General features: G+C 35.6%; 1 long non-coding RNA gene across 1 annotated transcript; it reads left to right on the forward strand.

Annotated features, from left to right (window-relative positions):
- Nucleotides 1-685: 685 nt before the first annotated feature.
- Nucleotides 686-6,010, forward strand: LOC109828033. Its single transcript, XR_002243569.1, has 3 exons — nt 686-780; nt 1,326-1,424; nt 5,923-6,010. It is a non-coding gene; the product is annotated as an uncharacterized LOC109828033 (long non-coding RNA).
- Nucleotides 6,011-14,222: the final 8,212 nt, after the last annotated feature.

Genomic DNA, 14,222 nt, shown 5'->3' on the forward strand with positions numbered 1-14,222 from the left:
TTGCAGATAAACCCATAATTCAAATATCAGAAGCCCCCTTAAGTTAGGGGTTATCAGAATCCCCCTTAAGTTGAAGGGTGGTTTTTCTGACAACCCCTAAACCTAAGCGGTGTTTTCTGATATTTTGAAAGTTATGAAGGGTTATCTACTGGTAATCGTCCAAAGTTAAAGGAGTTTTCTGAAATTTAGCCTCGTGAGGGTAAATTTCTTATGACTAGCTCAATGCACTACGTACGATACTTAATAAGGAGAAATTTTTTATGAGTAGCTAAATGTACAATACATGCTAGCGTAAAAATTTTTGATAGGCTGTTTACATTCAGACAGCCAGGACAATACGTACCAGAGTAAAACATTTTTGATATGGTTGTTTACATTCAGACAGCTAGGAAACCTCTCATTAGGTTTCGTAGTTCATGTTCACCATAGGATCATTTGTTCTCTGTATTCAAGCGATCTAGTGAAAATACTCTTACTGTTACTGTTTTCAAGGACAGTAGTCATGAAAATTCTCTTACATCTGTTTATAAGTCTGAAAATTCTCGACCTCAAACTCATTCATATTATCTGATTGGTCAGGTTCTGTAGTTTGAACTTTCAGGCTTATCACATAGAAAAAGATTAAAATTCTCGAGTCCTCCACTCATGTCCATTTTTATCGTCTTAACAATAAGATACAAAATATTAGTATCCAAGCATCAAAATTGCTTGCACAAACAAATACCCCAAAGATAGGGCAGACTCTCGTAATGAAGAAGGCCTCGAAATGTATTGCATGAGGTAATTGCTAACGTTAAAAGCTCTGTTAATTGGAAAAACTTGTCAGGTTGAAATTTTGGAAAAGAAATATACAAACAAATAGTCTAACTCAAACCTTCTAGTGTTTGTTAATTAGATTTTCCATTTTATAGAAGACCAGATGTTTCCTACCTGTACCAAAAAAAAATTTCGGGAAAGCAAAATGTTATCTGTTCTCCAACTCTGTGGATCTTAATTTTCCATTACATAATTAATTTTAGGAACTAATAACTTATTGCTATTTCTACATGTTTAAGGATTTGAAAGACATTGCCATGTTATCTGATTCTTGTTTTTCTTAAACCAGTCTAAAATTTCTCACTATATTTCAAAGCAATGACACACTTAATCTTCTTCATCACTGGTATGGATTGCTTGACTCAAGATTAGAACTGTACTTTTTCATGCTTCTTTCAAAAGGATAGCTCTTTTGCTCAGATTATTTCCTTCATGTTTGCAAGAAAACTAAACAGATGTTCTGATTATTCTGTAGTCTTCACGTGCTTAAATTTTTCTATTTTAATTAGGTAAACATCCAAAGACCTGCACGATGACAGCAATGATGCTCGAGAGTGTGACAAGGCCCTATTATGGCGTCGAATTCCTGGCCATCCTTCACATGAGAGGTGATCATCATATTTAGTTGACATATTAATTAAAGTGAATATACATCATATCGTGCACACCACGTTATGTTTTACAATCTTTTAGTCTAAATCCTTTTCAAACATCAACTTGCCTATAAACAACATAAAAGTGATAACTACTAGAAAATCACTTTGGCAGGATGAGTGGTCCAAATGAACAGTTCAGTAAGTATTGTTAACTATACTGAAATATTTTATATTTCTCTAGCGTCAATAATGTCAATGATTGTTAACGATGAAAGACTTTATAGCAACTTGTTTACCGTCAATAATTTTCATGAGAAGAATTAAATTATTTTATTTTCCTTTAAACAAATAAGAAATTGCTGTTTCTAAATGTTACCAATGCAACATTATCATAGGCGAATAAATAGATTAGTATTATGCATATTGAAACTGTTTGGTAGAGAATTTAACAAGCTCTAACTATAGATACCGAAATGAATAGAGTTTAGCTAACTTTTGGAATGTCTGCATTTCAGCTACTTGTTGAAAATTGCTTCAACAAAGAAAAATAGCAGCTAATTATTATTGATAGACATTGTATAAGAGGTACATGAATATGTTCTTAAAGGGATAGGAAAATCATGAAACATTAAAATCACTCCATGTGGAAAATTCATCTGGATAAGGGTCAAATTAATGAATGAATGAATCATCTTCGTAGATTCTATCAGTTAACTGCTCTACTTAACTGTCTCCTTTCCCTCCAAAAAAGTTGTGTTTCTCCACATTCTCTATTAGATTTATCTGAAACTTGTCATTGAACTAACCTTTTTTCAGACAAACAAAAAGCACAAGTGTTTTTATTCTAAACATGGAGAAATAAACACCATCTCAATTGACTGTTTTCAGTGGTAGATGATGATAGATGGTTGTCTAATTATCCAATTTTCTAGCACAAAATATAACACTTCTTGCCTGAATTATTTTACATAATTAAATTTCCTCTATCATTTTAATTTATTACTACCTTTCTACTCTCTTTCATTTTGTGTAATGCTTTCAGAGAAGATCTTATACATAAATCATTTCAATCCCAACATTTACTTCTTCAACTTAAGATTCATCACAAGAAACTGTCATATTATAATAGTTATACCTTGCTGGCCAAAATTAATTTAGTTTGTGTTTATATTTCTTTCTTTGTCCAATACATTAGCAGTAGTGACTTAATTAGGCATTTATTCATCGTAATGATTGTACGAACTACAAGATTATACTAGTGTATGTTTTGTTTTTGAGACTGGCTGCATATCATCCAAAGAGCATTGGATGCTTGCAATGTTGATATCTCCATAGACGAATCTTTTCTTTTGAGGGATCTACGTAAGCGAATCTTTTCAGTGGTTGATCCTAAAAACTATTTGCATATCAGTAACAACATAACCAATCTGAATGCACTATATATGCCTTCACTCAGCATCTTAGCTGCACAAATGGTCCACAAAGAATGGACTAACATCTTATTTAATGCAAGTAAAACCCTTCAATTTAGAAAGAAGAACTTCTTTTATTGTTCTCAATCCAACTTAACTTCCATCTAATTGGATGAGCACGCAACCAATGCATATGCATCACTACTTTACTTCGAGGAATCCTTTTTTAAAACAAAGTGTTCAAATTTCCATGCATAGTTTCTAGGAACTCATGAGAGGATATTAGTTTATATGTTTTCGAGGCATTTAATATGACTTGAGTTTAGGAAAACACATGAAATTATGGACTTTTATCAGGAAACTGAAGCAATTAATGTCCACCATGTAGGATATATAGTTTACAGTAATGGGGAATGTGATACTGGATGTTTGCTTTATCTAATTATGAAAGATCTTGCAAATTAAAAGACTACCACATGCACCAATAAACAGATTGAAATTTCAGAAAACTCCATTATCCTTGTAGTTTCAACGGAAATGACATAGTACGAAATTATACTGAAAACAAACTTCTTGATTAAGAGATAAAATTAATATTTGCTTTCAATTTGTGAAATATTATTTCTTGTTAATTTGATATGGACAGGAGTTTCACTTTTTACGTTCTCACTTTTTACATTCTTTTTCATATTGTACACACATATACTTAGTCTTATAGGATTGAAAACACAAATTCCCTCAAAGAAGAAAAGGGAATAATTGAAGATACAAAACCAGTCAAAGTTTTGATCAATTGGTTTGCAGGTTTACTTAGTCATAGATTAAATTTGAATAATCATTCTTGGATATTCATCTATAAAATTTTCAATCTAATTAGTAACTAATTGATGCCCCATATAATGAAAGCTTACCATAGAGATCAAGCGTTTGAAACAAAAGATTGGGAGGATACAGATTGAAGATGATCAGAACATAAGTTTAATTAGCATTACATGAAAACTCATACGTATATTCATGTGAGTTGCATGCATATATACATGCAACTTACAAATTATTTACACTACAATAATTTATTGAATACAGGTATATCTTGATCTTTCCGATTGCTTCCCATGTTGATGATTAGGACCTCTTAGAAGGGACAACTGATCTCGAATATCTATTCTTTTTTTGAAGGAAAATAGGGCTTTTCCCTATCAGTATGTATAAACTAAACCAAAAGTTCAGGTTACAAATTTTTTTGAAGGAAAATAGGGCTTTTCCCTATCAGTATGTATAAACTAAACCAAAAGTTCAGGTTACAAAAGAAGATATCTTCTTATGAATGAGGCATTGTATAAACTAAACCAAAAGTTCAGGTTACAAAAGAAGATATCTTCTTATGAATGAGGCATCGAGGCCCTTTCATTAGAAGATGTCTTAAGATAAAAAACCAAAAAACAGAACCAACTGAAGCCCAAAACCAAGAAAAAAGAAAAAAGAAAAACTGACCAAAAACTGTTATGCATATACAAAAGAAGCAGAAGTACTATCAGTAGATCAGGCCATGTAGTTGCTGTCAGCACTTGATTCAAGAATGTCTTGGAGACCAGACGAACGGATGATGTTCTTTAACTTGAGCGACTTCTTGGAGGTGGAGGTCCCTGACCAGAAGAGAATGAGGTTAACAGTCTTCTTGATGATAATCAGAGGGGAAGTCGAAATATTTGAGAAGACTAGGTCGTTACGAGCTTTCCACAGAACCCAACTAACGGTGGGGAAGCAGACGCCCCATAGAAGACGAACGGAGGCATGGATAGAGTGGTTAGAGCAGATTGCTAAACAATCTTCAATGTTGGATGGAAGGGAGCCAATACCCAGTTTGAGGAGAAAAGGAGCCCAGACTTGTTGTGCCAGGTTGCATGATAGGAAGAGGTGATCGTGAGTTTCTTGATCAGAGCAGAACGAACAGCGAGAGTCTACTAACCACCATTGGGAGGCAAGTCTGTCTTTGGTCTTTAATCTGAGAGAACTAAGGAGCCAGAAGAAGATTTGAACTTTGCTAGGCATGACTTTGTTCCAGATGGTAGAAAGGAGGCTGAAACGCATTCCACCATCAGCTAAAAGATGATGAAAAGATTTGACAGTATAGAGCTTGGATGCTGTTAAAGACCAGAAGGGACTGTCTGCCATCACGGACGGCACAAGATTGGAAGCAGACAAGTACTGAGATAATGCTAACACTTGATCCCTGGCCTCATCACTACTAGGACGCCTAATAATGTGTTTCCATACCCATCTGGAACCCTGCCATCTCCCTTGGGAAGAGATGGATACATGATTGGAGAAGGCAAGATCGTATGCTCTGGGAAATAGGCTAGCAAGAGAATTGTCTCCAGACCACTTGTCTTCCCAAAAACAGACCCCATTGCCGTTGCCAAGGGACCACCTGATAAAAGGAGAGAAGGTACGGTAGCAGGAGTGCACATTGTTAAAGTGATGAAGGTTGATGACACCCAATCCTCCGCATACTTTGGGAGTGCAGACAATCCCCCATTTGATCGGATTATTGCCTGAAGAACTATCTGGAGCCTTGCCCCAGAGGAAGTTACGTCTGATCTTGTCAATTTTCTTGATGATCCAGGAGGGGAGTTTGAAGAACGACATATAATATAGAGGGATGGATGAGAGCACTGAGTTAAGAAGAACAAGACGACCGTCAATGGACAGGAATTTACTTTTCCAAAGAGATAATTTGCGGTGGAGGGAGTCCAACAGGGGTTGCCAGTCTGCTCTGGAAAGAGAGCCTCGTTTGATTGGGAGGCCAAGATATTTGAAGGGTGGTGATGCGAAAGGGCAATTAAGAATATTTGCCAGGATAGGTCCTTTGGTGGTTGATTTACCACTGTAGAACATGTTAGATTTGGCGAAGTTGATGGCTAGACCCGAGACATTTTCAAACATATACAGGATAGATTTGATGTTGCAGATACTATCCTTTGGTGGTTCAGACGATACTATCCTTTTTTGCAAAGCAACCACATTCGAACATCTATTCTGATGGACGTATTTTGCTTTGTGGAGTTTGCTTTCTCACCTTGCTCCCTATATTTTTGCAGGTACCTAAAAGTTGTGTCGGCATACTCATCAAGGCCAAATGTTTTCATAGCAACACAAATGTCATCACCGTTAAGAGTCTTGCGCCTCTCCATGCGACATCTATGGGAGGCTTCCCCAGTGATGAAGCCAATAAATTCAGAAGCACATTCTTGCATTGTCTCTTTGGCTTCTTTGGATATCTTAGCATTTGGTGGAAGGACTTGCTTCATTATTCTTCCTATATTGGCTATTGGCAGTAGGTGATCTTGCCTGTTGCTCAATCCCCCTCTTTTATTACTACTTGTCGCAGCACTTGATATATACATTGACCATTTATATGGAGGAGATCCTAGCTTGATCTAAGGCAGACGCATTGTGCTTTTGCTTCTATTACTTCCTATATATAGGCATAATCTTAGATGCATTGATGTTCTCTGACATATTCCATACTAATTCGGATATGTATTCACTGGTCACTAGTGAAAGTTAGTGGATACTGATTATCATATATATCATTGTTTAGCATGTTGGTTGGCAATTTGTCACAGTTACCTGATTCAATATTGTGAAGTGTCAAAGGTCCCTGCTAATACAACAAAACTTCAAAATTTATGGTAAAGATTGGGGGCTATAATTTTATACTCTAACATGCCTCCCTAAGATGAGGGACCTCTCATGGGCCTAAAATCTGGACTCGCGGAGCGACACCTTTTGTTTAATTTGCTTTAGAAATTTGTGGCCAGTAATATTCAAACCTGGGTCGCTCTACTACCATGTCAAAATCGTACTCTGCTATTTCAAATAAGCTCTGTGGTGAGTGTTGAGGTTTATAGTTCACCACTCTATCATAAAGGCTCTGACACATGAACTATTGTAGATTTATCTAAGACAATTAATGTAAACTTTGAAAACTAAATTGGGTTCAATAGAAGCATGCTTTCTGTATTTATTACATTATCCAGCATGAACTTGACAAGTAGAAGGAACATGCCATAGAAACTTATAATAACACATGTAGCGAGTTTTTAAAGGAATTTTGCAAGAAATTGTTCATGGTCATAAAGAACATGTATAAATCACTGAATTAGTCAGAAATATTGACAATTCATTTTTAAATTTTTTATGTATTCTGGAATTTTTTTAAATTAAATATTCATCTTTTGTGAGATCAGTATATTATTGGTTAATATGGAAAAAAATTCTTGCTTTATGTTGGAAAAATCACACATTCAAGGCAAGCTAGTTACCAAGATATTTGACGTAAGTTTTTCAACATAAATGAAAAGTATGCTAAATTGGACCAAAACCGATGAAAATGTGTATCTTCTACTAACCTCTTTTTTGTATGATATTCAAGTATGCTCCTGAAAGAGTTTGCGTACGTATACCTTAATCAACAGAAGTTAAATTTTCTTTACCCAGGAAAAAGGTTTCCTTTACAAAAGAAAATGCTTGGCTTTTTTATATTTATAAACTTTAACAAATAGTATAAGTATGGGTACCAATCATGCATGTCTTTCTCAAAAATATAGATGATCAAAATTTTACAGCTGTGAATGTTTTAATATGTGAATGTCAGTGACCCATGCAAGATAGACACATTCTTTTCCATGAATTAAACTATTTATTCTTTTATAATGTGAGTTTTATGCTCCTTTTATAGAATATATTCTATGCATATATTAAGTTCTTTTAACAGAAGAATAAGTTCAATAATTTTTTAGACCCTCTCAGTTAATCTAAAGAGTGGAATTTTTAGTCTAATTACAATTTTTAGCACTGTTTCTTGATCTCAACCGTGAATCAAATAATTACGAAAAGCTTTGTAGAGCCCACAAGGTCCCAGCCATGTAGGCAAATGTGTATGCATTGATGTCTTAAAAACAATTTTAGAAATCTTTCTAGTGGCGGTCTGAAGGTGCAGGATAGCAGGCGATTTTCTTGATGCTATCTTGCGCCCCCATCGAGATATTTTTGATTTCTTGATAGCTAAAAAGAAGAAAAACAGTGGAAAAAGAATTCTTGAGATTGGATTGAGAGCTCCTAAATTGAATTCGATGTCTTCTGAAGATCAATCTGGTACTTGTAGTGAAGAAGATGATGAAGTTTCCATAGCAATGGGATCTACTGGTCCTAAAGGAGCAAGGAAGTCTAGATCTATGACTGAGGTTTTGAATTCTTCAAATTTGTTACATGATCGAGTCTCTGATCGTCAGCTTGATCGTGTATCAGGTTTTCTTGAACGCCAGCTTGATGAAGATTTTAGTTCTGATTTTGAGGTTTTGGAGTCTAGGCCTCAGTCTTCAATGAAATCGGGATCCTACAAAGCTTCTAGCTCTAAATCTTGAGTTTCTTGAGCAGATGAGGTTGATAGGGAGGTAAATCTTCCTCATCCAACTCATACAGGATGTTCTCCTTTGATTTCAAATTCATTGCTAGATTCAATTTCCGTTGAAGATGGTAACATATCTGGAATTTTGAAAACTAAATCTGTTCTTGAATCTGGTAATTCTTTTAATGCTCAAAGAATTTCTAATAGTACAAATCGAGTGCAGACTGTGTCTGATAAAGTTACTGTTCCTTTGCAATCTGGAAATAAAGTTGAGGAAAGTGGAGTTAAACACACTTCTAATTCAAATAATTATGCTGAGAATGATGAGTTTCCTCCTTTAGATTCAAATAAAAATCCTGCTCCAGTTCCAGCTGAGAAAAAAAGTTGGATTAGTTGTTTTACAAACAATAGAAATCCTGGTAATGGTCTAGTATTGAATTATGTGACACCTAAAACTGGGAATGCTGTTATTTGTGAGGATGATGAGTGGATTGAAGGAGCTTCTTATTGGAAATCCTCTCTCGTAGGTCAGGTTTTGGGACTGAATGTTAGTTTTAAAGCAATGGAAACTTTTGTTCACAAAGTTTAGGCTCTGTTGTCAACTCCTGAAATCTGTATTTTAAATCCTGGGATATTTCTTTTCAAGTTCAATAATGATGAAGAGATTAATGGAATTCTTGAAAAAGGCCCCTGGTTCTTTGGATCTAGACATTTTCTTTTAAAACCATGGTCAATTGATAATGATATTGAAAAAAAAATAAAGGATAACATATACCCTATGTGGATTCAGTTGCCTGGATTAAGGTTAAACTTGTGACACGCAAATAGCATTAGCAAGATTGTGAGTGTTATTAGAAAACCAATTACCACTGATAAGCTTACTGCTAATAGGCAGAGATTGTCTTATGCATGCGTACTTGTTGAGGTGAAAATGCCCTCTTCTCTCCCTGATCAAATAAATATACAAGGGCCTAATAGAAAGTGTTTTAAACAAAATGTCACTTATGATTTAAAGCCAAGATGGTGTAACCATTGCAAAGTGGTTGGTCATGATTCTAACTTTTGTAGAAGAATGATTGGGACTCAAAAATGGGTACCAAAACAGAAGCAAAAAAGTGCACAGGTTAATTTTGAAGAATCTGGCAAAGTGCATGAGCATAAAAAGGGGGCACATTTTGCTATGACTGGAGGACATGTGGTAGATAACAATCAGCAAGATGCTCAGATTATGGTTAGGGGGTCTAAAAATGTGCATGATGAGCAAAGTAGTGTATCTATAAAAATTTCTGTACCTAAACATGCACACAATCCTGTGCATATTTTTGAAGTTGGGCAACAGGAAGCTAGGCAATCTAACCTTTGGCTCCAAAGTAGAAAAAAGAAAATAACTAAGGAAAAGGAGTCTATCTTACAGGTTGAAGGTTCTCCTATGCATGTTGTGCAATATTACCCTGTGCATGTTTTACAGAATATGGTGTCTGTTACATCCTTAAGAGAAACTACCCCCTGGTCTCCTACTCAAAGAGTTAAGATGATGGAAAATCCTAAGCAAATTAATTATTTTTCTCATTTGATAAAGATAATGGATATAAAGGATCCCTCTAATATAGAAGGGGGGGGGGTACAAATCTATAAATTATGAACCTGACGTTTTGGAATGTTAGGGGATTAAAAAAATCCCCTAAGCAGCATTTAGTTAAGCAATATCTGAAGCAGTATCAGGTTTCTTTTCTTGCTCTTTTGGAAACAAAAATTAAAGATGTGAATATTCAATCTGTTGCTAAAAGAATTGCTAATACCTGGAATTATTTCTCAAATGCTATTAGTACTGAAAATGCAAGGATCATTATTCTATAGGATCCAAGTTTAATGAACATCCAGATTAACTATGTTTCAGCTCAGCATATTACCTGTTCAGTAAATTCTTTGGATGGAAGATTACAATGCCTCATTACTTCAGTATATGGGTGTAACCATCAGGATACTAGGAAAGTCTTGTGGTCTGAATTATCTCAGATACATCAAACTGTTATGGGAGTGCCTTGGCTTTTGTGTGGAGATTTCAATGCTTTGTCAAGCAATGATGAAAAAATAGGAGGCTTAATCCTCACTGATGCTGACACCAGGGATTTCAATCAGTTCATTGAAGACTGACAACTTAAACATCTCAAAACTATTGGTTGTTTCTTCACTTGGAATAACAAGCAAGACTCTACCACTAGAGTTTGGAGTAGGTTAGACAGAGCTCTTATAAATGATTCCTGGTGTACATAAGTACAATGCAAGTCATGTTGAATTCTTATCTCCAAGCTTCTCTGATCACTCACCTGCTCTAGTATCAATTTATGAGAATAGAGATCAAGGGAAAAAGCCATTTAAGTTCTACAAAATATGGACGAAGCATGAAAATTATCTATCCACTGTTTCCTCTATATGGCAGTCATCTATTGAGGGTCACACAATGTTTAAAATTTGTTCAAAGTTGAAACTCCTGAGGAATGCTTTGAAGGATCTGAACAAAAGAGTTTTTTATAATATTAGTGAGTAGGTTCTTAGAGCAAAAAGGGAGCTAGAGGTTGTGCAAAAAACTCTCTCCAACTTGATCCTCTTAATGCTGATCTAATTGCACATGAAAAGAGTAGCATTGTCTCTTATAACAAGCTGCTTGATTGTGAATTATCTTTTTACAAGCAAAATTCAAGAACAGCTTGGAGTCTTAAGGGTAATAGATGCACAAGTTTCTTCCTCTCTGTTATTAAGAAAAATAGACACCACAATAGAGTGATGTCACTCATTAATAATAGGGGGGAATCACAGAAGGAGAGGAAATTGCAAAAGAATTCATCTCTTATTACAAGAACTTGATGGGCACTAAAATATCCACCTCTCTGCCAGATTTGAGTATAATTCAAAGTGGTCCATGTCTCTCTGAATATCAAGCTGTAAGATTATATCTAGTCCAGTTACAAATGAAGAGATTAAGAATTTTCTCTATGTCAGAGGACAAAGCCCCAAGACCTGATGGGTTTAATGTATCTTTCTTAGGGGTGCATTCGGTCCATATACGGTTCGGATATGATGCCTACCATATTCATATCCGCTTACTCATCTCGGATACGGTTACGGATACGGAGATACCTCGGTAAGGAAAATTCATATCCATATCCGCTAAAATCGGATACGGTTACGGATATACATGTGGATATATAAGCAGATATGTATGCAGATACAAAACAGACATGAGAAAGCTAGATAGTATTGAGAAAAACATAGTTCATGTGATACAAAAGAGTTTGTGTATATGTTCATTATATCTGAAAAGTTAAGATTAGACATATTGATTATCAAAATTAACCACAAATCCATAATCTAAGAATCGAAACTATCGTAAGAGTATGACTAATATGTATTCGGATATTTCGGATACGGATACAGATATTTCACTATAAAACCATATCTGTAACCATATCCTATCGGTTATAGATTTGAGTAACCATATCCGTATCCTAACGGATACGGTTACGGATATTTCCTCGGATACAGATACGGTTTAGCACCCCTAATCTTTCTACAAAACTGCTTGACCTATTATTGGTGAGGAAGTCACCTCTGCTATCCACGAATTCTTCAAAACTGAAAAACTTTTGGGTTATATCAATTCTACCTCTATCTCTCTCATACCCAAGGTACAATGCCCTCAAACCCCTACTGACTTTAGGCCAATTTCTTATTGTAACAGCCTGTACAAGTTCATTTCGAAAGTCCTTACTAATAGACTGCAATCTGTCATTGGCTGTATAATTAGTGAAGCTCAATGTGCCTTTGTTAAAGGTAGGCAAATTAATAACAATATTTTATTAGCACATGAATTGGTGAAGAATTATGGCAGAAAACACTTAACTCCAAGGACTATGCTCAACATTAATATAAAAAAAGCCTTTGACACAATTAGTTGGACTTTCCTGGAAAACATGCTCAAAGGATTGGGGTTCTCAGCAGTTAGCCTTTGACACAATTAGTTGGACTTTCCTGGAAAACATGCTCAAAGGATTGGGGTTCTCAGCAGTTTTCATTAAATGGACTATGGCATGTATCTTTCCTGGAAAACATGCTCAAAGGATTGGGGTTCTCAGCAGTTTTCATTAAATGGACTATGGCATGTAATTCATCCACAAGATTTTGTCTCCATGAATGGTTCCCTCCACGGGTATTTCAAGGGTGCTAGAGGATTAAGACAAGGAGACCCTCTATCCCCATTTTTGTTCATTATTAGCATGGAGTACCTTACCAGGAAACTGAACATGTTAAAGCATGACAGAAATTTCAAATTTCATCCTTTGTGTGGGAAGTTTAAAATCACACACCTTGCTTTTGCTAATGACCTTCTTCTATTCAGTAGAGGGGACATGTACTCTGTTCAAAAATTATTTCAATGTGTTAAGGATTTTGGTGCAATATCTGGTTTGGAAGCCAATCCCTCAAAATGTGCTATCTTCTATGGTGGTATTGAAGAAACTGTTAAAACATCTATCAACAGTTGTCTAGGCTTTCATGAGGGTTCCCTTTCAATTAAATACCTTGGTGTGCCTTTGATATGCAAGAGGCTCTCCTATGTTGATTGCACTCTCCTCTTTAAGAAGATTACTAGTCAATTTCAGTCTTGGCTTAAAAATCAGAAGCTGACATATGCTGGAAGGCTTCAAGTCATAAAAAGTGTGGTTCTGGGACTTCAGTTGTACTGGACTTCAAATTACATATTATCATCTAAGGTTCTCCAAAAAAAAAAATTGATGACTTATGCAGGGATTTCCTATGGGGTAAAACCGATCAGGTTTTCAAATCTCCCCTAGTTGTTTGGGACAAAATCTGCAAGGAAAAGAAGTATGGTGGCTTGGGAATCTTTTTTTGCAAAAGTTTGGAACATGGCCACAGCTCTAAAAATCATTTGGTATATACATGTTAACAAAGAATGGCCGTGGATTAAGTGGATTCATGGAAAATATCTGAAAAATACTACAATCTGGCAAGTGAACATGAAAGTTGGAGATTCTTGGATGTGGAAGCAATTGCTCAAAGCTAGAGATAAAGCAGTTATTATTTGTGGAGGCATAGAAAATCTGAAGAAATGCATCAGTTCATGTTGCAATAATTCAAAAATTCAGTTGTTAGAGCTAGCCATATCTCCAGTTTCAAGCAAAGTAAACTGGTATTTGTCAGTTTAGGATACCTTGAACTACCCTAAGCATAGCTTTATATTGTGGTTAGATGTTCTAAACAGGCTGTTAACTAGGGATAAGCTGCTTAGGAGAGGTGTAATTCAATCAAGCCAATGCTATTTATGATCAGGCATTGCTCAGGAAACACGCAACCATCTCTTCTTTGGTTGTCTCTTTTCAAATGGTGTGTGGAATAACATCATGGATTGGCTCCAATTTAGATGGAGGGCTTGTGATTGGGACATACTGTTGGATTGGTATAACTGTAGATTGAAAGGGAAATGTTTCAAACAAAGACTGAAAAGGATGGTTTTTGCGACTACAGTGTACAGAATATGGAGGGAGAGGAATGGTAGAATTTTTAACTTGAAGATCAAGAGCATTGATCAGCTTACTAAGGAGATTAAGTTGGACATTATGATCATGATCCTTAATAGTTCATGCACAGAGGAAAATAAACAGTGGCTACTATCTCTTTGAAGATTGTTGTTGTTTATTTTCTTATGTATTAGTTTCGGTTCTGTCTGTTGTTTTCTTTTTTCATGAGTTCATTTCGGAACTGTATAACTTGACGTACTCACACTTCCAAATTTGGTAAATGAATAAAAAAGCTCTTCATCGGCACACAAAAAAACTGTGAATCAAATGCTTTTCTGAACGCAATAGGGCGCATGATATACGCATGCCATATCTATGTCAGGATCTAACTCCTTGTGACTATCGAGATGTTAAATTTCTTGGGATAAAATGCACTACTTTCTACCCCCCACAA

This window comes from Asparagus officinalis, unplaced genomic scaffold (genome assembly GCF_001876935.1).
Source record: "Asparagus officinalis unplaced genomic scaffold, Aspof.V1 AsparagusV1_Un647, whole genome shotgun sequence".
NCBI classification, from domain to species: Eukaryota; Viridiplantae; Streptophyta; class Magnoliopsida; order Asparagales; family Asparagaceae; genus Asparagus; species Asparagus officinalis.